General features: G+C 37.1%; 1 long non-coding RNA gene across 1 annotated transcript in view; it reads right to left on the bottom strand.

Annotated features, from left to right (window-relative positions):
- Nucleotides 1-1,752: 1,752 nt before the first annotated feature.
- LOC136872443 (uncharacterized) overlaps nt 1,753-23,659 on the bottom strand; it is a 63,681-nt gene continuing 41,774 nt past the window's right edge. The window contains exons 2-3 of the long non-coding RNA XR_011018070.1: nt 4,125-4,297; nt 1,753-2,460 (exon numbers count right to left, since the gene is read on the bottom strand). This is a non-coding gene — a long non-coding RNA (uncharacterized lncRNA). The remainder of the gene's footprint in view (nt 2,461-4,124; nt 4,298-23,659) is intronic.

Below are 23,659 nucleotides of genomic sequence, written 5' to 3'. Positions count from 1 at the left end.
TTGTAATAGCTGTGAGTTTGACAAAATTTTGTTGCATTTAACCAAGTCAACACTGAAAAAATATGGCTTCATTCTTAAGTAATAATTTATGACATGCAGGGCTGATAAATATAATTAAAATATTAAACACTATTTGGTTTTAAACCATAGAAATTTCAATTTTAAAGAAGCATGTACAAAATTAACTCCTATATAAAGTACATCAGACATTTCCTCTAACATGATGTAATGAAATACACCTTTTAAGAAAGCTTTATGTTTTTAATAACTCTTGTTTACCAATAATATTGGATACATTCAATGCCAGCTTATAAAAGTAACTTAAAGAAAATTACCTCCAAGCATGTCTGGCAAAGTCTATTACAGAATATCACTGATCAAAATTGGTCTGAGGCCATTTGATGAAATCTTTCACTATGAACATCTGTAATAAATAACCTATTATTAATTGCACATACATTGATTTTCCTAAATTACTCTTATTTTGCTATTACTGGTCTGCCATAACATTAAAACAATTTTACAGTGCAAACATTAGCAACATGAAACAATCTGCTAAATTCAGTGCATGAGAGATTTGCATGAATCTGTACTAGCATTGAAATGAAAGGCAAGCTTATTAAGAAGCAAGTGCATATAAAAAAATAGACATATGCTATTCAGTTCTGCAAGTTAAATCACAAAGTACTGTATATGGCTCAGCACCAGTATTGGCTGACAGAGTTAAATGAATTGTAGATGTGCATGATGTGCAGCAGTAAACAAAGTCCAAACAAGCTTTCCAGAAAGATTTCCTGGTTTAAAAATCCATTTACAATAAATTTCAGCTTAAAAACAAGACAGTACATAATTCTCATTAAAAAAAATTGTACTAGATTAATCCACACCCCTAGAACAAAATATCCACCAGGAAAGTGACAAAATAATCAAACATGAACAGAAAGTAATGTGCAATTTCAAAAGGTGTCAAACAATGGAGGCAGGCAGTTTTATCATCTTTCTTATAACAAAATATTTTAAATAATTAACAGTACTATTGTACAGATGCATTCCCACCACTGAACCTTGCCTATACATAAAGTAGACACTGTAAACATGAGCAAATACCAAACAGGGAGAGTTTGAACTAAGCAATAAGAAAAAGCATGGACATTGCTGGATGTGAACAATTAAATTTTGTGCAACATAGGGCTAAAGAACAGCATAAATACTCCAAACTTAAGACAAGGTTCTTTTGCCATTGGCCCTTTGATATGTGCAGTTTGTGAGTAACATTGGTCATTGACTCCTCTTCTAACTGGGAGGCTTTCAAAAGTAAGACAGTGCTTTGCCAGTCCTTATACTAAGAAAACAAGTTCAGTCTTTTTTACAAGGCATTTGCAAGAACACTGGTTTTAAAGTAACTTCTAAGAACAGAACATCTCACTCCACCAGACAGCACATACAAAGCAAGCCCAATGGGACCAGCAGGGGGACTCCTAACTACACATTATCAAAAGATAACACTACTTTCCTACCAAACTTTAAGTACGGTTTAAAAGAATCCCCCCCACCATCCAAATAGAAACTAAAATCCACAAGACTGGGAGAGTTGGCCATGCAGTTAGGGGCACATGGCCATGAGCTTGCATCTGGGAAATAGTGGGTTCAAATCCCACTGTCAGCAGCCCTGAAGATGGTTTTCCATAGTTTCCCATTTTCACACCAGACAAATGCTGGGGCTGTACCTTAAGGCCACAGCCACTTCCTTTCAATTCCTAGGCCTATCCCATCATCACCATAAGACCAATCTGTGTCAGTGCAATGTAAAGCCACTAGCAATAGTGTCTACAAGAACCTAAGTAAACAGCACTAATTTCACATATATACATTAAACCATAAATATTCATCAAATTACAATGTAGTATTATTGACAATAACTTGCTCCTAGAAGAAGGAAACAAAACACCACTTAGCAAAATTTTTCATTGGTGCAAGTTATTTTTCATAGACTGGAATGTTTCTTTTTGAAAGTTGCTTTACATTGCAGCAATGCAGATAAGTCTTATGGTGATTAAAACTGGAATGTTACCATGCTGAAGGGTCATGAAACATTTTACCAGTGTTGAACATATTTTAAACAATTTTATATCACCAAATGTTTTATTGTCTATCAGTTTTTATTACAATCTTTAGCTGAAGACTTCCCAAAAATCAGGACAAAACATGTACTAATTAGACATTAAGCAAAGTCCAAAATGAACTATAAGCTAAGTTTATGTAATCATAGTTTAGCCATTAAAAAGGTATTGGAAGATGGAAATCATCTTTTAAAACCAAAGTTGAGAACAGCCTTTTGCTGAAAGTATGATAGTCGCTAGCCATCCTGCAAGGCAGCAGGTTTGTGATCCATTCCAGTCCTGCCATGAATGTACTAATCAAGGACCAGAGCAAGTCCAAGGAGCATCATCCAGTCATCTGCTGAAGATAAGAGCAGAAAGAATCTTATCACTGAGGTAATTTGTAAAAAATAACCAATTCTTCAGTCTGTCAAAACTAATTCAGTGTAACAAATTTATAAAATACCTGAGAAAGAAAACATTTATTAGCAGATATTACTGTAATTAAAATAAGATACATGGTAATATTTTATTTTTCAGGCATTTTCTAAATGTATGTTATATTGAATTAGTTTCAATATACTAAAGAACCTGTTTTAAATTAAGGAAAAACTCAAAAATGGCTTCCATTATAACAAAAAAAATGTATATAGTATACAACAGATGTCTGCCTTTGGTGTGGAAGTTAGCATGATTAGCTGCCACACCCAGAGGCCCAGATTTGATACCCAGCTCTGCCATAAAATTTGAAAAGTCATATACAAGCTCAAACAGGGTCCACTCAGCCTCAGGTCTAATGAGTAGAGTGGGACTATCCCCACCTCAGCTATCCTTGAAGTGGTTTTCCAAGGTTTCCCACCTCATCCAGGAAAATGCCAGGATGGTACCTAAATAAAGGCCACAGTCACTTCCTTCCCTCTTTGTCTATCCTTTCCAATCTTCCCTCCCCACCACCACTACACCCCTATTCAGCATAGCAGGTGAAGCCACATGGGCAGAGTACTGGTCCTCCTACCCAGTTGTATCTCTGACCAAAAGAGTCTCTCCACAACTACCCTTTAGACAGCAGAGGTGGGATGCCTCACTGAGTCCAAGAGAAAAGCCAATCCTGGAGGGTAAACAGATAAGATATAAATATTTTATTCAATACAGGGTGTAAAAAAATATACAGCACAAATTGCATGACATTTGTTACACATAGACAAAGAAATTATTTTATATGAACATGGGTTCAGAAACTCAGTTTCCATGTTACATGTCATCTTCTCCAACTCAATCATGGGAAACATGCACTCTTGGTTACATCTGGTAATGTCATTATCATAGGTGCACTGCCTGAGTTTTGTTTTGTTTTACATGTCCCTGTTGCCATGCAACTTAAGTCATTGCTTTTTTATAGGTAACAACTGTTCCATTGATTAGTATGACCTTGACTAGCATGTATCGAAGCTCAGAGGGCAAATTGAACATCTCTTGTGAGAAAGAGTTGCATGTGGTATGCTGGTACATTCTGTTCTCATGTGTTTCCCATGATTAATGGGTTGGAGACAATAAGGTGCAACATGGAAACAAAGCAAATGGCCCATATTCATGTAACAATTTCTTCATCTATGTATAAGGAATGTGTCCTGCAATTTGTGTCATACATTTTTGTTACACTATGTTAGGTCATCAGCCCAGAGGCTGGTTGGATCCTCAAATAGCACCACCAAAGGCTATGCAGTTATATGGAAACTGCAAAAGCCAATGGCAGAACCAAATGAGGCTGTATACTCTGTATAATCCTATTAAAATTGGAATTTACTAATATTCTTGATGCCAGATCATTCAACTTCCACACTCCAAAGTCCTCAACCTGTCCAATTCCATATGAGAATTATTTCTAAAATATATTATTTTACTTTTTACTCTGTTAAAGGATGACATCAGTTCTATACATTAGTGTTCTGAAATTCCACTCAGTAGGAATTTTAATGAAACATTCTAGATTTATCACATGTTCATTTGTATGACTTAATGAAATACCTAATGGATAAACTTTATAATCCTATCAGTAGAATCAGTTTTTTGTTGTTCAGATTGTCACATTTAAGATCCCAGTTGAAACAATTTCACCTCCATCCAATATGAATAATGAACAGCTAAGGTTTAATCACTATCTTCAAACAGGTCATCATTCATCCTCCAGTTCAACCAGCCTGTAGACACAAAATATATTTTCATTACAGAAATGATTTTACCATAGCAGCATTGAAGTACACAAGAGAAAATTTATAAAAATGAGAGTTTCAAATGCAAACTTAATTTCTGTCATTCTTACTTTTATACCTTGTTCCATTTCAACATTTTGTAATTTTTCTCCATGTCTGAACAAGGAAATACATTTTCTGCCAAAAATAACCGTTATGCTTAAACAGAACTAAATTTACTTCACCCAAAATAGAAGTTAAATTCATTGCTTCAAAGTTTGAACTGCAAGGCAAAGTTTCTAATATATTAAAATGATAAAACAATCTTGGATAAATATGTGATCAGTTTACAATAAGTTAATTCAAAATTATCTTTCACTTTTTATTAATGGATGAACCAATACTAAAAAACCTGGATAGAATTGTTGGTTTGGAACATATTCCTGCCAACTAAGTAATACAACCCCATGTCTGTCCACATTTAAAATTAGAAAGTGCCAGATACCATACTCCTTTCAAGGAAAAATTCCTGCACTTCAGCATTTCTTGTAGCCTCAGTAAATGAAAGTGTGTCAAGGAAGGTAAATATATTTACCTGTATGAGAAAGCAAAGAACTAATCTAGAATCAGCAACATGATACTACAGTTACCATGTGAATGCAGTGGTTAGGAAAAGCTAATCTCACTTTTAAAACATAAGTCAAATTATGCTTAAGACTACTTAAAATAAATTAGTAAGAGCAAGAAAATAAATAAAACTAGGAAGGTATCTGGCTTGCACTGGCATATTCTTTCCACCTCTTCTGACATTGAGCCATGTACAAGCTGCTAAGTAAATGAGTTGGTGACTACCAGAATACAGATGAAAATTATGTTTAATTACAATGTGAGCACTTAAAATTTAAAGTATTGTGTGACAATTTCAACAGAGGAACTCATTTTCATCTCATTTTTACCCCCCCCCCCCCTCCCCCTCACAAAACAAGACCTGGGAGATCATTACCTACATTTTTCCTACTTCAGGGCTAACATGATAGAAAATTATGACAAATTTCTATCTTATTAAATAACCCATTAGGTTTAAGTACTGTTTACCCATGGCAAAATGAATTCTTGGTCAAATGGGTATGTTAACTTCTACCTCTTTATATTTCCTTAATGGGCTCTCCCGAACAGGCATTATTGCTTGATATTTTACCATCGATCTGTGTTATTGGAACTGCTAACATGTTTGTGTGTTGATGCCAGTCTTGGGTAATTTCTACCCAATGCACATGTTGACACGAGTTAATTCTCTCAATTTTCATTACCAGTCAGACTAGTTTAGCTGCAAAGTGGCATTCTCACACAGCTATGGTGTAGTGTGGTGTAATGTAGTTTGATTGGTCACACCAATTGTTGTTTGATTGAGCTATTTAACTTCCGTGAAATGTAGCTGTCGCACATCTATGCAGATTTTAGGCCTATGTTGCTTAACTATAAACATATCAGATTACGAGTTATTAAAAGGAGTAAACCGTATCATCCTTAAGAGTCATTAAGCTCTGTGTATCCTGTGATGGAGCAGAGGATGTAAATTATAAGTGTAGTTTAGACAATCTGGTTAGTATAGTATAGTATAGTATAGTACAGTTACAGGTGGAGGAGAGATGCCTCAAAAACAAATAAATAGGAAATTAAAGCTTTGCTTGGACTTTTATACCATGCTGATATGATGTGAGATTGTACAATACCGAGCACACATCCTGATGGATTAAGTAGTATGTCAAGTTGTAGGTCAGTTACTGATTGAAAATTAAGTAGTCTTATGCTAGAAATATTTCCATGTCTCTTTTAGTAAAGATGGAAGACAGCATTTCAGTTCCTTATGCTGTTGCTAGATGGGACCACCACTGACATGGTGGAATAGAATACGAATGCTTGTTTCGAAGAGTAGAGATTACGTGTCCATGCAATTTGTTTTTGTGCTTGTTCCTAAAAATGGTGTAACAGTCTTGATTCTCCAAGTGATAGCGCACTAGAAACCCTGATAAACCAAGTCAGATCTCAAAATTCAACAACATAGTCATTGAACGAGACTAGAAAACAGTCCAGGAATTGGCTGTGATGCTACTGCCAAAGTTGCATTAAGTCTCTTTACTCAGGGCAGCATATGTGAAGCACACAACAGCCCACATCAGAACAGTGGAAGTGTATGCTCTCTTGTAAGGTTACACACATACAACAGGAGCATTACAGACTGAAGACTGTCTGGGGAGAAACTAAATGACTCCAACCTAGAAGCACCTCTCACCAGCAAGTGGGGTTCAACCATGTTTTGGGGTGGGCTAATTTTTGGTCAACATTCTCTTATTTCCTATCCAGGGTAATATGACTGGTCTGTTATATAGCTACAGGATTTTCTGCAACTATGAGCCAGGTCTTTATGATAGTGGATAATAATCAAAATGGAAAGCAAAATAGCAAAAAGACTTGCTGAGCAAGAAAACAATCTTAGAAAATATTGTAGAACAGTTCATAAGTGTTATAAGAGAACAAGAGGACTGATGCAATAAGTGTGAAAGAAAGAAATAAAGAAAGAAAGAAGGAAAGAAGGAAAGAAAGAAAAGTATGGGAGGAAATAACCAAATTGTTCAATGCAAATTGTCATTCATAATATTCCAGATGCTAAAAGCACCAAATGCATTTTTGATTTATACTCTTGCTCTGATATAGGCATCATTTTATCTCACTTCACCTTTAATATGTCACCAGGTAAAATGCCATCAAATTCTTGAGCTTCAAATCTAGCTCTGATATGGGAACTATTAAAAATTGTGCCATCATGAACAGAGGAAATCATTCCACAATATCACTAATCATAAATAAATAGTAACAGAGTACTTGAATGTTAATGGAAAAGAATCCCTTTCTGTTTCTATGAAGTCCACTCATTGTTATGATTGTTAGTGGACTGTGACTCAACAACACAGCCTAATACATTAGGTAATTCTTTCATTGAAAAAAACTTCTCTTAACCCTAAACGTTGTTTTCGTGATTCAGACATTTTTATGTAAGTAGGCCTCACTCTGGCAATCGTCTTAGTTACCTTTTTAATTACCGATACTCTACAAATTGTGCTTTTGTGGATGCAAATGCAGTCTCTGACAAGAATCCGGAGCATAAAAGCGTATCATTATTTACAGTTGATCAAGAGGGAACAATGGAATATTTCTATTTGTTCCATGATGCAAACTTGCCTGGTCCCATTCTGCAATAATGGGCTGTGATGAACATTTATGGCATGAACTGAATAAAGCAATTTCCTTACATTCTTATCCTTCTGTACGAGAGTGGTATAAACTGCACCAAAAACAAGATTTAGTGCTAAGTATGCCTAGTCATGTCCAAGCATGCCTGAAGGACAGTGGTGTCTACACACTGTATTAATCTGCCATTAACAACACAATCACATCAACCACTACAGGAAACAAATTCATCACCTGGGCAGATCTGAATAGCCTGAGGCTGAATGCACAAGAAAATAGTATAAACAATTAGAAGAGGAAGGAAACCTCTATTCACAGCATACATTAAGTGAAGCGTTCCATATCGAAAGTACTCTAATCCAATTTTTTTAAAACAAATTAGAGGTAGCTTCACCTTCTTGATTAGGTTTGTGGCATTTTGTCACAAAAGTAGGCAACAAAACTTGCCTTTCCCCATAGAAATTGCCACCAAATTTAGGCTATTGTTCTGTAACACCTTATCCATGGCATTTGTTCCAAAACTTGCCTTATACAATCAACAAACAAAGAATAGTGCAATAATTGATCCACCTTTTTCAATACAAAGTATGCTGCTAAGTCAAAATCACAAAATTATTTATTTGGTACTAGTTTTAATGTCCGACATTGTCATCAGCCAAAATTGGGCAAGTAAACAAATATATACACATGTTAAAATACAATCTATAGACCATTTATAGTAAAATACAATGGTTAGATAAAATACGAAGTGTGATGATGCTTAAGAAGAAAGGACTTGGATAATTGTAAAACAAAGGTGAAAAACTATTACAAATATTTAAATAGGTCTTGATCACTTTGTAGAGCTTAAAGTCTTAAGTGTGGCATTGTTAACCTTGAATAAGTTTTGAATGTTATTATCTAAAAAAACTTGTGACACACCCACTCTGCCCACAGATGTGGGACAAAATTATGTGTCAGGACACCTTAATGTTAATGTAAGTACCCTGAGTAACATTGTTTTTCCATGAACAATATCCTATGGGCACCAGCCTTCAAGCTTATGGCTTGAAAACGATAGTTGATGATGATAATAATAATAATAATAATAATAATACGTAATGAGACTAGGAAAAAACCTCTCAGGGTGGGGTGATGGAACACTATCCATAAAGTACACTAACTAGAAGTTAAGGATCATTAATAATACTTTCAGAAAATACAAATTAAAACAGCTATTTATTAAGATGAAAAACATGACGTAACTGCATATTAACGAAATCTGAACTTACGGAAGCAAAAGAAAAATTGAATGAAATTAACTCTAAGAAAATGAACTGTTGTGCGAAGACTTGCAGTAATTTATGCCATTAGCTCACCATTTGTAGACTGTTATATATAACCTGATGAATGATGGATCTCTCGTACAGTCAGCGTCATCTCTTGTGGATTCAAGTCCTACTTCTGCTTTGTGCATAGTACACTAGTAGTACTATGACTTTCCTGCCTTTAACACTTCCTACTGTACTCCTTACATAAAGTCATAATGAGTCCTAATTTTAAAAACAAAACCACTATGGGTTATGTTCATGGAGAGAATACACTTGTATTCTTCCGTATTACGGAAGAGTAGCGTAACTAAATTCATAACAAAAGCTCTCCTGCCCTATACTAGTCAAAACCGGTCTCCCGTTGACTTTACCTCTCGTCATTGAGATAACAGGTCCCAATGAGAGTAACGTTTGAGTAGTATACTACTCAGATGCGAAGTGAACCAAGTTAAAATCTTCTCCGATGTGCAGACGTAGAATCGTCGTGTCTCTTCCATGAGTACGAGTGTGAATCTGAATGTGAATACGAGTGTCCTCTCCAGCTCTTGTCGCAGAGTATATAGCCATCAAAATCTCTCGATCAACCATATCACATGGTCCAGTAAGATTTGAGGTCTCGTCCCTTCTATGTATTGCTGTGAATCCATCGTCTTGTTTCATTACGTCCATTCACATAGGCTGAACTTTCCCGCGGAAATGAAGAGTCAGGTAGCGAAAAGTAGGCGTTCACAGTGGCGGCTCGTGGCCAAATTTTCAGGGGGTTCACAACAAAATGTGTGTTCACGTCTCAAATATACCAAAGTAGAATGCAAGTACAAAATCACTTAAATCGTTTTGCTAAGAGTTCCTTGTACGGCTGCTTCTCTACTCATAATATGGTAGAACCCTTATAACCGAGGATGCATTTTTCTGAGACTAATCTGTAAAAAAAAAACTTAAATTGCGATTGCCGGGCTGAGTCGCTCAGGCTTTGGCTGAGGCTCTGACTTTCTGATCCCGTGATTACAAACTCCTGTTTAGAATTAGCTACTAGCAAAATCTTCTGGCGATGTAATGCAATAGTAACTTCTGGGAGCTTTTGCCAATAGTAACAGGGCAGGTGGTGGCCCCTTGGGGTCAAGTATCTCTGGTTTGAGGGTGGTTGTAGATGGAAAGGTACATTCCTTACCGTGCTCCTCGCTTATGGCAATATCTGTGCATGAAACTTGACATCTCCATGCGCATACGTATAGTCCTAAGGTTCATAGGAAAATCTGCAGTGTACTCCCTATCCCTGGCTTTGTCAGTCGAAACAAACAGCTGCCAGGGTAATGGATCTTTGAGGTAAGTCGAATGCTTTCGATCAATTGATGAAATCAGGTCGTAAAAAGGAAACAATTTTGAATTACCAGTATCCATGAATTCGTGAATATGCGTTAGAACTGGGTGTTCATGTGCTCGTGCTCCTGAGAGCCCACCGCCACTGGACGTTCACACGGTTTCAACTGTCTATTCAGAAGATGGAGAGGGTAAGGTCTCTCGTAAGCTTGATTACGTACATTTCCCGGAAATGGGCTGAAGTTACCCTGCTGACTCCAGTCACCTCACTACGGCTATTGCAAAAATTTACTCCAAGCTATTATTACGAATGATGTTGAAAGACTTTACACAAGGTGTTCGTTCAGAATTCGTTATAGCCGCAACACAAAGAAATAAAATGTGAAATGGATGATTAAAACCCTATATATACACATATACATTCATTTTAAAATACCTACCAGTGATTAAATATATACATCTTATCAATTAATTATGTAGTTCAATAATTTAATACATGCAGTGATGTCCCAAACATCACAAAATGACAAAATTTCGTTCCTCCGTAGAACATTGACAATAGGATTAAAATATGTAAACTTAGTAGTGACTTGTAACATCAGTTTTCATAAAGTGAAGTACTGAGTCATGGTGTAATTAAGCAAGTGGATCTTGTTACAGACATGGGTATTACGGTTGTTATAAATCCAGAAAGTTCGATCCAATGCGGGACCTGAAGTACAAAAAAGAAAAACTAAATTAGAATGATACTGGAAGAGTGGGGCAAGAAATTAAAACTTTAGCAAGGGACTCTCCTTGATCGGCCTCGTGTGTATTACAGAGTTTAGAGAGGAACTAAGGGCTGGGACTTGCTGGAAACATGGAACAAGGAGAGGGAAGGGGCGATGGATGGGGCGGAGTCAGGCGGACGTGGCAGGGAAGGATAATGCAACGTGTTGTGTATAATTTGAAAGAACAAACTATTTTTGGGAAGTTTAACACAATTGAAAACTGTAAGAAGGTCATGAAATAAGATTCTGGGCTTTTCAGAGATGTCATTCAAGTTCAAATTCAGTTAAAATATTGGTCTAAATGTATATAGCAGATTTCCATGGTATCGAGTAAAGGGCCTTTACTCAAAGTGTCCAGTATCGTGAACACTACGTTTACCACAGCGGTCAAAATTACCGTATTCAGTTTTAGTTTTTGTTTTCTCTATCACTCTCGTTATACGGTTAGAACCAAACCCTTTGGTGGCTTTTATTGATGTGTATTTTTCAGCATATAGCTTCAAAAACCTGTAACTCCTTTCTAGTTAGCACTATGAGGTCATATACCTACTTTTAACAGATGGTCATTGACCAGTATTGCAGTAGCTACCCGATCAGATTTTTGTGGCATTCATTAGAATGGGATATCATTCTAACAAGCTGTTACAGTGTACTTTATTATCTCAGTATCGAATAGAACTTATTGTTGTGCTGCAATGGGATGGCTGTTGGCTCTTTTCAGACAATAATACAAGTACACTGACAGGAAAGTATAGTAGGTATTTGTTCAGTAATGAAAAAGTGTGCAATCGTAATGAGCAGTCAATTGTGTTCACTCGTTGAAAACATTCAAACGAGATTTCCCGATTGCTTTTAATTACTCCGAAGAAACATTTTCGCACAGTCTGCAAATGGATGCCAAAATTCTGAAGCATAAGCATATAATTTCCCCATCAGAATCAAGCGATGAATCTGGGACTGATTTACACCTCGATAATTGCGAAGACGTGTATAACTTAACAGAAATAGTTCAGATAGTGATTCTAGTTGGATCGAGCCTGTAGAATTTCCATGTGAACATGAAATCACACAACAGCCTTCGACCTCGAAGGTTAGGGAACTACCCGCCAAATGGCGACGCATGCACACTAGCAAAGCAGCTGATAAAGGTAAGCCTATTTGAAGTTAGTCATTTTGTATTTACGTAATTCTGTGCGCAGTGTAAATAAGTTTGGTATTATATTTTGCAGGTGAAGGAAACACTTAGGAGGATAATGAATTTACTGGCAAGGAGCACGATATCAACTACAGAAGGCCGAGCATACGCTGTGGCAAGTCAACAAATGGGTGTGGTCAGCATATGACGGTTGGCAAGAAAGAAGTCGCTTTGGATGGAACAGTGTGGACTGTTGATCTACAAAGCCTGCCAGGCTGTCAAGGACAAATGTACTAAGGGAAGTCCAAGGTCCCACAGGACATGCAAAATGCCACATTGAAGGAACTTTGGCCACTACACCTTGTCCTTTTATTGACGAATCCAAGCTGCGCCACATCGAATGATATACTGAGGTTGGAGCCCGCAAAGTTGCGAACAATCCTGAACGGACCCTTTCTTTGGAAGAATTGGACCCTGTCATTGGTATTTTATACACATGCAGAACTTATGGAGCTGAAACGAACATTCTCAATCTGTGGTCACAGAAGTGAAGTCCTGGAATTTTCTCCCAAACTGTGGCATGAAACAGTTTCTTGGATATCATGAGGTTTCTTGTATTCGATGGAAAATCTACCAGCAGGGATCACCTGAAAATTGATAGAATGGCGCTCGTATCTGTTGTGCAGGACAAATTAATATCTGATTTTACTATTTGCTTCAGACCAAGTGAGAATATTACCGTGGATGAACAACTCTTTCCATCGAAAGCTACATGCCCATTTACGCAGTATATGGCCAATAAACTGCAAAAGTTTGGCATGAAATTTTGGTTGGCTCTCAACATGGAAGCCAAGTATGTTGTAAACGGTTTTCCCTATCTTGGAAAAAATGAAACGCGACCCACCGATCGGACATTAAGTGAACACGTATTATTGCATCTTGCTGAGTTTTTCATCAATCAGGGAAGACGTGTGCAATGCGAACAAGACAATTGAAAGGTGTGCAATCTGTAGAAAACTGGTTTGTGGTTAATTTCACTTCAAAGGTGACCAAGCAAAGTGTGTGTGTACAGTGCAACAAATAAGTTGAAAAGCAGAAAGCGACATTCATTCAGATGTGTATATAATGTAATCTAAAGTGTAAGAAGAAGATTCTGCCTTACTAGTATACTTATTTGTTTATTCATAACAGTGTTTACAAGTCATGCATGATAAATTATGGTCTATGATGTTTTTATACTCAATTTGAACCCTTTTCTGGGACCAATATCCTCAAGAAACGAATACATGCCACTATCGGTCAAAATGACCGCTTCGGTAAAAGTGGGTAAAAAGAGTGTTTGGTAATTGTAGTGTTAAGTCGTGATCTATTTCATTAAATTTCTGTTTCTAGTCATACCAGTTTTCAAGAAAGGAGACAGGAAGCAATGTGAAAATTACCAAGGATTGACCCTGATACCTCATACAGCTAAGATTCTTGAAAGAATCGTAGATAGACAAATAAGAGAGCAGAGGGAAAATTGGAAGAACACCAGTATGGATTCAGAAAAGGCAGGTCCACATTTGACCCAATATTTACATTGCATCAAATGATTGAAAGGTATTGGGAATATGGAAAGGACATGGTAGTAATGTTTCTAGATATTAAAGAGGCAGGGAATTTGGTATGGAAAGCATCAACCGAGGCATAGATTGGGAATGAAACAATGCAGATGGTACTAGCAATGTATCAAAATTGAAAAAGCTGTGATAGAACCAAAGTGGGTCAAACTGAATTATTCAGAGTTGAAACAGGCTTAAGACAGGGAAGTGTGTTGTCTCCCTTACTCTTCATTATCATCATGGATAGAATTCTACATAATATCAAGAAGATGGAGGAGCAAATAAAGTCTACGCTCTTTGCTGATAACATTTTAGTTTGGGGATATAATGAAGAGGAAGTACAGACAAGTTGATTTATGGAATGAGGAGATATATTTTGGAATGAAGATTAGTACTGCAAAAAGCAAGACTTTGGTCATGAGAGAGGTAACAAAATCCAGGGGAGTGATGAAAATAGGAAATGAACCTCTTGACGTACCAGCAGTGAAACATTTTAAATATTTAGGCAGCATGATATCACAAGATGGAAATTTGGGTGGAGAAATTGATTTGCAAGTTTCTACCAGTATGAGAGACATTGTATGGAACAAAGATGTGCCAATGAAGTGCAAGAAGGTTTTATGCTCATCTTATTGTAAATCTATACTGACCTATGCTTCAGCAGCCTGGACATTAACTAAGCAAAATGAAAGCAAGATACAAGCAGCTAAAATGAGGTTCTTGAGGAGCATTCAGGGAAAGACGAGACGAGAGAATACGAAATGAGGAAATAAGGAGAAGCTTAGGAGTGTGTAAACTTCAAGAAGAGATTGATATAGCAAAGCTAAAATGGTTTGGACACATGATGAGAATGCCAGGAGAGAGAATACCAAAGAGAACATTCATAAATACAGAGACTGGAAAGAGGCCTAGGGGACATCCTAGAATGAGATGGAGGAGCTCTGTTGTGGACTGTATTGCAAATAGAGGAGTCGATAGCAAAAAAAGTACTTTAAGGGGAATGGTGAAAGATAGAGTAAGGTGGAGGGCTTTGGTACACTATCCTACCCAGAGAATCTGGAAAAGGGAATGGGTAAAGAAAAAAGAGTCATGTATGTGCTGACCTGCAGAAAACCTGTTATACCTGATTGCATTAAGATGTTCTGCATACCTAATCTTAAAATTCCTACTAGTTTGCCCAATATACGAACTGTTGCAGTCAATGCAACTAAACATGTAAACACCTGACTTTGTAAAAGGGTTAGATTTGTTCATTAAGTTGGAATTGTGCAGAATATCCGTATTACTATTGCCAGTGCGGAAGGAGATGACGTGTTTCTTAAATATATTAGTGACACTATAAATGTTTCTGTTAAAAGTGAAAGTCGAAAATAACTTTGGTTTAGATTTATCTTTTATTAAATTTGATTTTGAATGATTTCTACTCTTCTTGATTATGCGTTTGATGAATGCTTCATTATAACCATTGAATCTAGCTATCTTACATATAATATCGAGTTCCTTGTTCAGGTCTGCTTTTGACATAAGGACTTTGAACGCGCGATCAACTAAGCTATTGCATGTAGCACATTTTTGAGAATGGGGATGTATTGCGTCTTGTTTTATTGTTGCCGTATGGGTGAGTTTCCTGTAAATTTTATGAGAATGATGAGAGCCTAGTAATTGTTAAATCTAAGAAGTTGATAGAGCCGTTAAACTCCAATTCTAATGTGAATTTGATATGAGGATCTATGTTGTTGATGTTTATAAGAGTGTTTGGTGCATCAATAAAGCACTTATTGATGATAAAAGTATCAACTACAAATCTGGCCCAGAACTTGATAATTAAAAGTTTTATTATTTTCAATAGAAGTATGCTCTAGAAAATCAAAGTATATTTCTGACAAAATGCCACAGGCTGGTGACCCCATAGCCAAGCCATTTTGCTTATGAATGACGTCAAATGTGAAATATAGTCAATTAACAATGTCAAAACAGACATAAAATCAGATTTTGAGTTTGCTTAAATGAATGTTGGTATTTAGATTATTTTCCATTATAGAAAAAACTTGCTTGTTTTTATACTCTGGTATGTGTTGACAACGTCATAAGAATGCAATGTGTAGTGCCCCTTTTTGGCTGATGACGTCCAAGTCAAAATTGGTACCAAATAATGTTGTGATTTTGAATTAAGAGCATACTTTGTATTGAAAAAGGTGGATCAATTGCACTCTTCTTTATTGTTTGTTAATCTCCATTCAATACAGACCAAAGATGAAGTTTTGAATATTAAATTATACAATCAGCCAATAAGGAAGGTTAATTTCAGCCCATAACTTCACGCTACAATTTACCTGTAGTTTGTCAGTTCTTTAACTATGTATTTTGAGCACAAAACTGCATGAAATACTGTCTATTAGGATGACAATATTACTCATTTTGCAGAAGGATTTATGTTAGGTATTCAGCCTGAAGGCTGTTTGGATCCTTGACAGGTCCACCATTAGCTGCCATAGATGGCCTAGGTGTCACTGAAGAGGTGTACTAGGGAAATGAAGAGCAAGGTAGTTTCCCGTTGCTTTCCTCACTGAGCCAGAAGTTGCTATTTCATATCAGTCTGCCAAGCCCACTGAAATGTATGCATCAACCGACCCTATGAGCAGCATTTTCACACCATTCATAGCAGGGACTGGCTGCATAAGGAATGGTGTTACTAGCATTACTCATACCTCAGCCACTTTCATATTGTCAAAGTCAACGATGAGAGACAGGTCAATGAAAGTAACAAATTTATTCTAGCCCATACCAGAAGACAGTGCACTGTAAACACTACATCTTGCCACAAAGGCATTTGCAGAAGGAAAAGGAAGAACTAAGAGTGGTCTGGATTCCTGGAGAAAAACTAGGGAGAAAAGGTGTCTATGAATGTTACATCCTAATATTTTTGTTGAGAGTTGCCACCTTTAAAATGCAGTGAAACTTCATTAATGCATATCTGTTTGAAATACTAACATTTTATCTTCATTAGTTAATTATGTGGGATTTATTTATTATTTACATAAAGAAAATAGATGTGAATGAAATAAAATATATAAAACTTTTTTATATCTCAAGTTTCTCATCAAAACAATACAAATATCCAAAGGCACAAAGGATTAGGGCCAAGTACTCAGGCACCAAAATACTGGCCTTCTGAGCTCAATCCTGACTCAGCCTGGTGGTATTTAAAGGCACTGAAATATATAAGCCTCATATCAGTAGATTTACCAGTATGTTAAAGACACCTGTGGAAAAAAAATTCTAGTCCCTCTGAGTCTTCAAAAACTGTAAAAGTAGTTGGTGGGATGTAGAACCAACAACATTATTATTATTATTACAAAGGGTTACAGTATACACTGATGGGCTTGAAGTCAAGCTACTTGTTACCTCAACTTTCAGCCATTCTGACAGTCTGAAATGACCTTGTTGAAGAAAACAGGAGTGTTGTGATGGATTTTAAGAGGTGATGGATTTTAAGAGGAGGGATCACACTTGAGATTATTTCACATTTATTAAAACAATGAAATGATGCTTTATTGTTGAATTTGGTTATATTGTGAGTAGTGCAGGCTATAAAGGAAGAGTTATACTGATAGGAAGTATTATTGCACTAATGTTTTACTATAAGATGTTCGATCTTTCTCTTGTTTAAGGAAGTTGTGCATGGTAAAATACTTTATATTCTCACTGGATGGTCCAAAACTAATGTTCTCCAAAATGCAAATTGAATTTATTGATCTAATATGCAGAGCCTCCGTGGCTCAGGCGGCAGCCTCTCACCAATGGGTTCTGTGGTTTAAATCATGGTCACTCCATGTGAGATTTGTGCTGGAGAAAGCAGAGGCGAGACAGGTTTTTCTCCGGGTACTCCAGTTTTCCCTGTCATATTGAATTCCAGCAACACTCTCTAATATCATTTCATTTCATCTGTCATTCATTGATCATTGCCCCAGGAGTGAGACAGGCTTAGGCAGCTAGTTGGGGGCTTCATACATTCCATTCCTGACCCAGTCGAATGACTAGAAACATGCTGTGGATTTTCATTTTTTCCAGTTATATTTGTATCAATCTGCATTTAGAGCTATTACCCAGGTAGCAGATTTCCTATCAGTTTTCTTCAAAGAACTTTGAAATTTAGTGAATATTTCCCTTGATATACAGTATTCCAGTCCCTCACTTCTCATCCTATAAATTGAACTTCCTCTTGAATTCCAGATTTATCTTCATATTACAATCTTACCCTATATGGAGAGATGTAATCACTATTGCATGTTTCTGTGATGCTTGGTAGTGTATTGCATTATCTGAACAAGTCTTCATACATGGACAAAACCAGCTGAATGGTTACCAACCAAACAACTTGGACTGGATCACATGGAGATCACTGAACATGTGTTGGAAAGTCTGACAACTTATTGAAATGGGGATATTTGGATGTGTCACCACATTGTGAATGCAGAGAGGTGCAGACTACCAAGCATCTGTGTCAGTGCTCATGTTGCCTTGATTCTTGCAGCGAGAAGGATTTGCTCGAGGCTCAAAGAAATGCAGTCTCAGTTGATCGCTTCTGGGCAAGGACTATTTAATAGCATTTTGGTATATATGTGTAAAAATTCCTTCTGTTTTATTGTTACTAAATTGCAATGTAAAAACCAAAACAAAACAGTTCTATTGTATGTATCTGACTTGAGTAAATCTTTCCTACTTGTAAAAGCTCCACTTAGACATTTCTCTATTAATGCCAATCAACACCTTCCCTCCACCAACAGCTCTTAACATACCACAGTCTAGCATCTCATCTACTTACTCGCAAGTCTTCCCAGCCCAAAGTTTCCAGCATTTTTGGAACACTACTCCTTTAGTACAATTTACGAACTTCATCGTTTAGATCCATATTGATAGAGGTAAAACTAAGAAACAATGTTAGGTTTTGGTCCACCCAATCAATACACATCCCTTTACAAGTGAATTATTTAATTAAAAAACATTAAATATATTTAGGGACATGTTTCGTCTGAGACTTCAGCCATAAAATCACGTGGTCAATTACAAAACTCAAAATTCAGAAAATAAGAATGGAAGAACCTAATGCCTTTTTAAGGACATTTTTGAGAAATGCAACAGATATGGCATCCACTGATCAGATGAATTTCATGGTTGGGTGAAACGAAGTGGATTTGGACATCAAAAGTGACTAATGAAACATAAGGTTTATGAACGTGATTCTAATGCTGAAACAGTGTCAGAAAGTTCTGAGGAAGAAGAGGCACCTAAGTTGATTGAAGGCTGTATTCCATTTGTTTTAGGAAAGGATAGAATTACAAAGTGGATCCCCCGTGCTCGAGCTGCAAATGTTTGAACCGGGAATAATGCTGAAACAGAAGTGATGACTAAAATGTTTCCTGTTATGCTGGATTATATGTTCACATTTACTTCATACTGAGCATATTCCTGTCCAAAATTTGTTTAAATTTAAGGATTCGTGTTCCTAAATAGCTTCTCTACCCCTTAGTCCCATTCATTAACATGGGGTCGGGGATGAGGTGAGATGAATTTTTATCGCATGTTTTATGACCAGATGCCCTTCCTGTTGGCAACCTTAGTTGAGAAGGTAATTGGGATTAAATGAATAATTGTGAATTAAGTTTGGTAAGGAGTTGGAAGGGATCAGCTGTGGCCTGTGAATAGGAACCGACTCTATCTTCCTGCAAGTATAAACCGAAAACCATAGAAAACCATTCTCAGGACAGCCAACGTTGGGGTTCAAAACCACACGTCTCCTGAATGCAGAGCTTGGCTCCATAGCTGTAGCATGTCAACATGCGCAGCCACTCCACTCTTGTTTCTACATAAATATCTCAAATTGACATATTAAAAATACCTCTATCTTTATATGGGCATATCATGGCCTTTAAACCAAGGTGAGCGCTGGGACCACTAGCGACCTAGTGGTTAATGCCATGTTCTACCCTATCAAATGCCTTAGATAAATCAATCACAATACACTCCAATTGACCTCCTGAATCAAAGATATCTGCTATATCTTTTTGGAATCCTACAAGTTTAGCTCCAGTGGAATGACTTTTCCTAAACCCAAACAGCCTTCTATCGAACCAGTTACTAATTTCACAAACATGTCATACAATCAGAAAGAATGTTTTCCCAAAGCTTACATGCTATGCATGTCAAGCTTACTGGCCTGTAATTTTTCAGCTTTATGTCTATCACCCTTTCCTTTGTACACGGTAGCTACTATAGCAACTCTCCATTCAGTGGTATAGCTCCTTCAAGCAAACAAATAAGTACTTCAGATATGGTAATATATCTCAATCCATTGTCTAGTATATCCCCAGAAATCTTATGAATTCCAGCTGCTTTTCTAGTTTTCAACTTTTGTATGTTATTGTAAATGTCTATCATAGGTGAATTTCAGTACTTCATTAACATTAATCACCTCCTCTATCTGGATGTTATCTTTGTAACCAACAATCTTTACATACTGCTGACTGAATACTTCTGCCTTTTGAAGATCCTTACAGACACACTCCTTTTGTTCATTAATGATTCCTGGAATGTCCTTGGAACCTGTTGCTGCCTTGAAGTACCTATACATTTCCATTTTTCACTAAAATTTGTATGGCCACCAATTATGTTTGCCATCATATTACCCTCAGCCGACTTCTTTGCTACATTCAATTTCCTAGTAAGTTCCTTCAATTTCTTTTATTTCCACAGCCATTTCTAAATATTTCTTTCCAATCTGCTCCTCCTGTTATAATATAGTGGATCTTTACCATTCCTTACCACCTTTAACCCATTTATGCCCAGCAGGTCGTTTGCGACCCACCCGAAAGAAAAAATTCTGCCAAGCGTATTTGTTCTTTCACGCTGGTAGCGCATTCATTGTGTGTAGTAAGATTGCCCGCACTGCCGTGTCTTGGTTGGAGCAGCTTTCCCGCCACAACACAGATGCTGCACGACAGCTAGTCGAGTCATGGTGGAACCTACAATGCGCTCTCGCCGTTAGTGGTAAGTAGAGTGGTTAAAAGTTTTAAAATGTAGTGTTCAGTGTGTTGATGTTCGGGGATATCTGACTCATCTTTAGATGCTTTTACTATTTCAATATGTCAATTCGTTCTGACAATACACCATGAATAACAGTGTGAGTCACAAACAACCCGCTAGGCACAAACCACAGAACAACAATACTAGCGTATTTTTGCATTTAGATGGTTATAACACAAGGGATTGGCGGAAAATGTTCTAAATTAGTGTTTTTAAAACAATATCAACAATTAGCACTTTCAAGTCGTCCATTCATTAACTAATTAGCAAATTACAGTTTTTAAATATTTATTTCGTGTTTTTCAGGTGAAAAAATTAACTACTGAAATTCTATCAGAGATTGAGGTATTGACTGCCAGCGATATTCCTGGAACATTAGTGGATGATTTTATCACTCCACCAGATAAGCCTATTCGGGCGACGAAGATGATTGCTACAATCCAGACAAAATGAGTGGGTCACAACTAGGGACTGAAGCACAAAAACTATTTATCAAGGTGCAAAAGCTAACGAAAACCGCTCTAAAGATGTTGGCTTAGGGGAAAGCGTTTTGAAATTCTGCGATGTTTTATCTAAGTTTTACCTCAGTGTACGCTTCTTTTACTGCAATAAATGTTTTACTTGCTCAAAGTTGTTGGAGTTAAAAAAGCGAGGAATGCAATGCACTGGCACAGTTCGGGCTAACCGGATGGAGGCTGCCCATTGCCAGACAAGAAGACGATGAATAAAAAAGAAAGGGGATACTTTGAAAGTGCAGTTGACAAAAAAGACCAAATAGTGACTGACATGGAAAGACAACGTTGTAAACATCCTGTCAGATGAGCATGGTGTAGAATCTGTTGAAGAAGCTGGGCAGTACTCATTCACACAGAAAAAACCTGTGAAGATACCTCAACCACATTTTGTTTCTAAGTACAACAAGAACATGGGAGGAGTAGATCAAATGGACAACAATGTATCTACTTTCCGCATCAGCATAAGAGGCAATATATGCCAATTCTGCTCTGGCTTCTAGACGTTGTCATGAGCAATGCTTGGATTTTGTCGAAATCTCACGGCATGAAGCTTGACGCCCTGGCATTCCAACGATTCATTGTGACCAGCTTGTTAGAGAAGTATGGAACCCCTCCTCGCAATGTTAACAGGAGTGCACCAGTGACTGAAGCCATGCAGGAAAGCCACGGTAGTCATCTTCTGGTGGACAATCAGCCCCGGCGACGTTGTCACGTCTGCAAAAGTATAAGTGTCCAAGCATGCCAAAGATGTGCTGTTGCCTTACACCATTATTGTTTTGGAGAATTCCACAAGAAGTAAAGTGCACTGTGTAAATTAGAACAATATTTTTAGCTCCGTAGCTTTAGTAATTTTGTCTGATTCAATTTTTTTTATGCAAGACAAAATGTTTTATAATAATGATGCCAAAGCCTGTTGTGCCATTTCAGTACTGTGTATTCAAAGGAATGTATAAAACTAACTAATGAAACTCGACTGATAGTCGATTTTATATTCTTAATGTTAAATGTTAATGTTAAATTTTGATACTCTTTACATTTTTAAGAGAGATTCCTTCTTATGGCATTTAGTGAAGAGCAACTTCTTATTAGCATTTTCTATGTGCTTTATAATATTTGCCTCGCAAGAAATTATACAGACAAATGGAGTGTTACAAGGAGACCCCCTTAGTCCCCTTCTGTTCAACGTAGCCACACATGATGTGGTCCAAGCAATAAGAACTTCCGCTCCATCCTACAAGATTTATATATATGCAGACGACATGGTGATGGGTTCTCACGATACTAACGAACTCAGAAAGGAATAAATGCTCTAGGAACATGGGCTGAATACAACGGACTGCAAATAAATGCAGAAAAGACAATACACATGGTCTTCAGGAAAGGAGGACGCCTATCCGCAAGGGACAAAATTTACCTCAAACATGAACCTCTACAAACTACGAACAGCTTCAAATATCTGGGCGTAACAGTCCAGACAACAGCACACTCATTCAGAATTCACACAACACAACAAGCAGCTGCCGTAACCAAAGCCATCTACGACATCATGCCATTAAGCAAACTTTCCCTGGAAACAGCTATAGCCCTCTTTGAAGCCAAAATCGTTCCTATTCTAACATACGGAATAGAGATAACATGGGAAAAGTTAAGCTATAAAGACCTAATCCGAATGGAAAAAGTGAAAGCCAGATTCTTGAAAGCAGCCCTCGGAATTTCAAAGTACACCAAGTCAAGACTAGCGTATGAACTCGCGAGAGAAACATTTCTAATAGAGGACCTGAGATGGAAATTCAATCTGCCCTGTACAGACAACTGGAAGAAACTGCAGTTAGAGAGGGAGAAGAAATAGAAGCAGATATGGCCAGAGTTCTACTCTTCAGAGACCATGATGAACAGACTATGGACCGGCACAAACCAGGAGCTGAGACATTTTGTAAATTCCATGGCAGTCCATGGCTACCATCACAAAATCTGTAGGTCGAAGACATACCACGACCCGGACTCGATGTGCATATGTGAACTTTGTGATAAACATTGTGACCGATATCACGTACTGTCGTGTAAAAATCGTGTGAAATCAATCATAGACCTCTGTACTGATTAATTATCCTAATACTGCACAACTTGTGCGCAATAAAGTTTATATATATAATATTTGCCTTTGTAGTAGGTATGTCATTTTCATTTTTCACTAATAATGCGTCATAAAATACACCAGTTCTTTTATCATTAAAAATATACCATGATGAGCCCAAACATAAAAATAGCCAAAGCCCATGTTGGAGGTATGCCCCTGGGGTCCATGACCAGTGGGTTGTTTACGACCCCATGCTATAATTTTTAAACAACAAATATTTTTAAAACAATTTTTGGGGTATTTTTTGACATAAA

This window comes from Anabrus simplex, chromosome 4, assembly GCF_040414725.1.
Source record: "Anabrus simplex isolate iqAnaSimp1 chromosome 4, ASM4041472v1, whole genome shotgun sequence".
NCBI classification, from domain to species: domain Eukaryota; kingdom Metazoa; phylum Arthropoda; class Insecta; order Orthoptera; family Tettigoniidae; genus Anabrus; species Anabrus simplex.
This window is presented reverse-complemented; position numbering and strand designations above follow the sequence as displayed.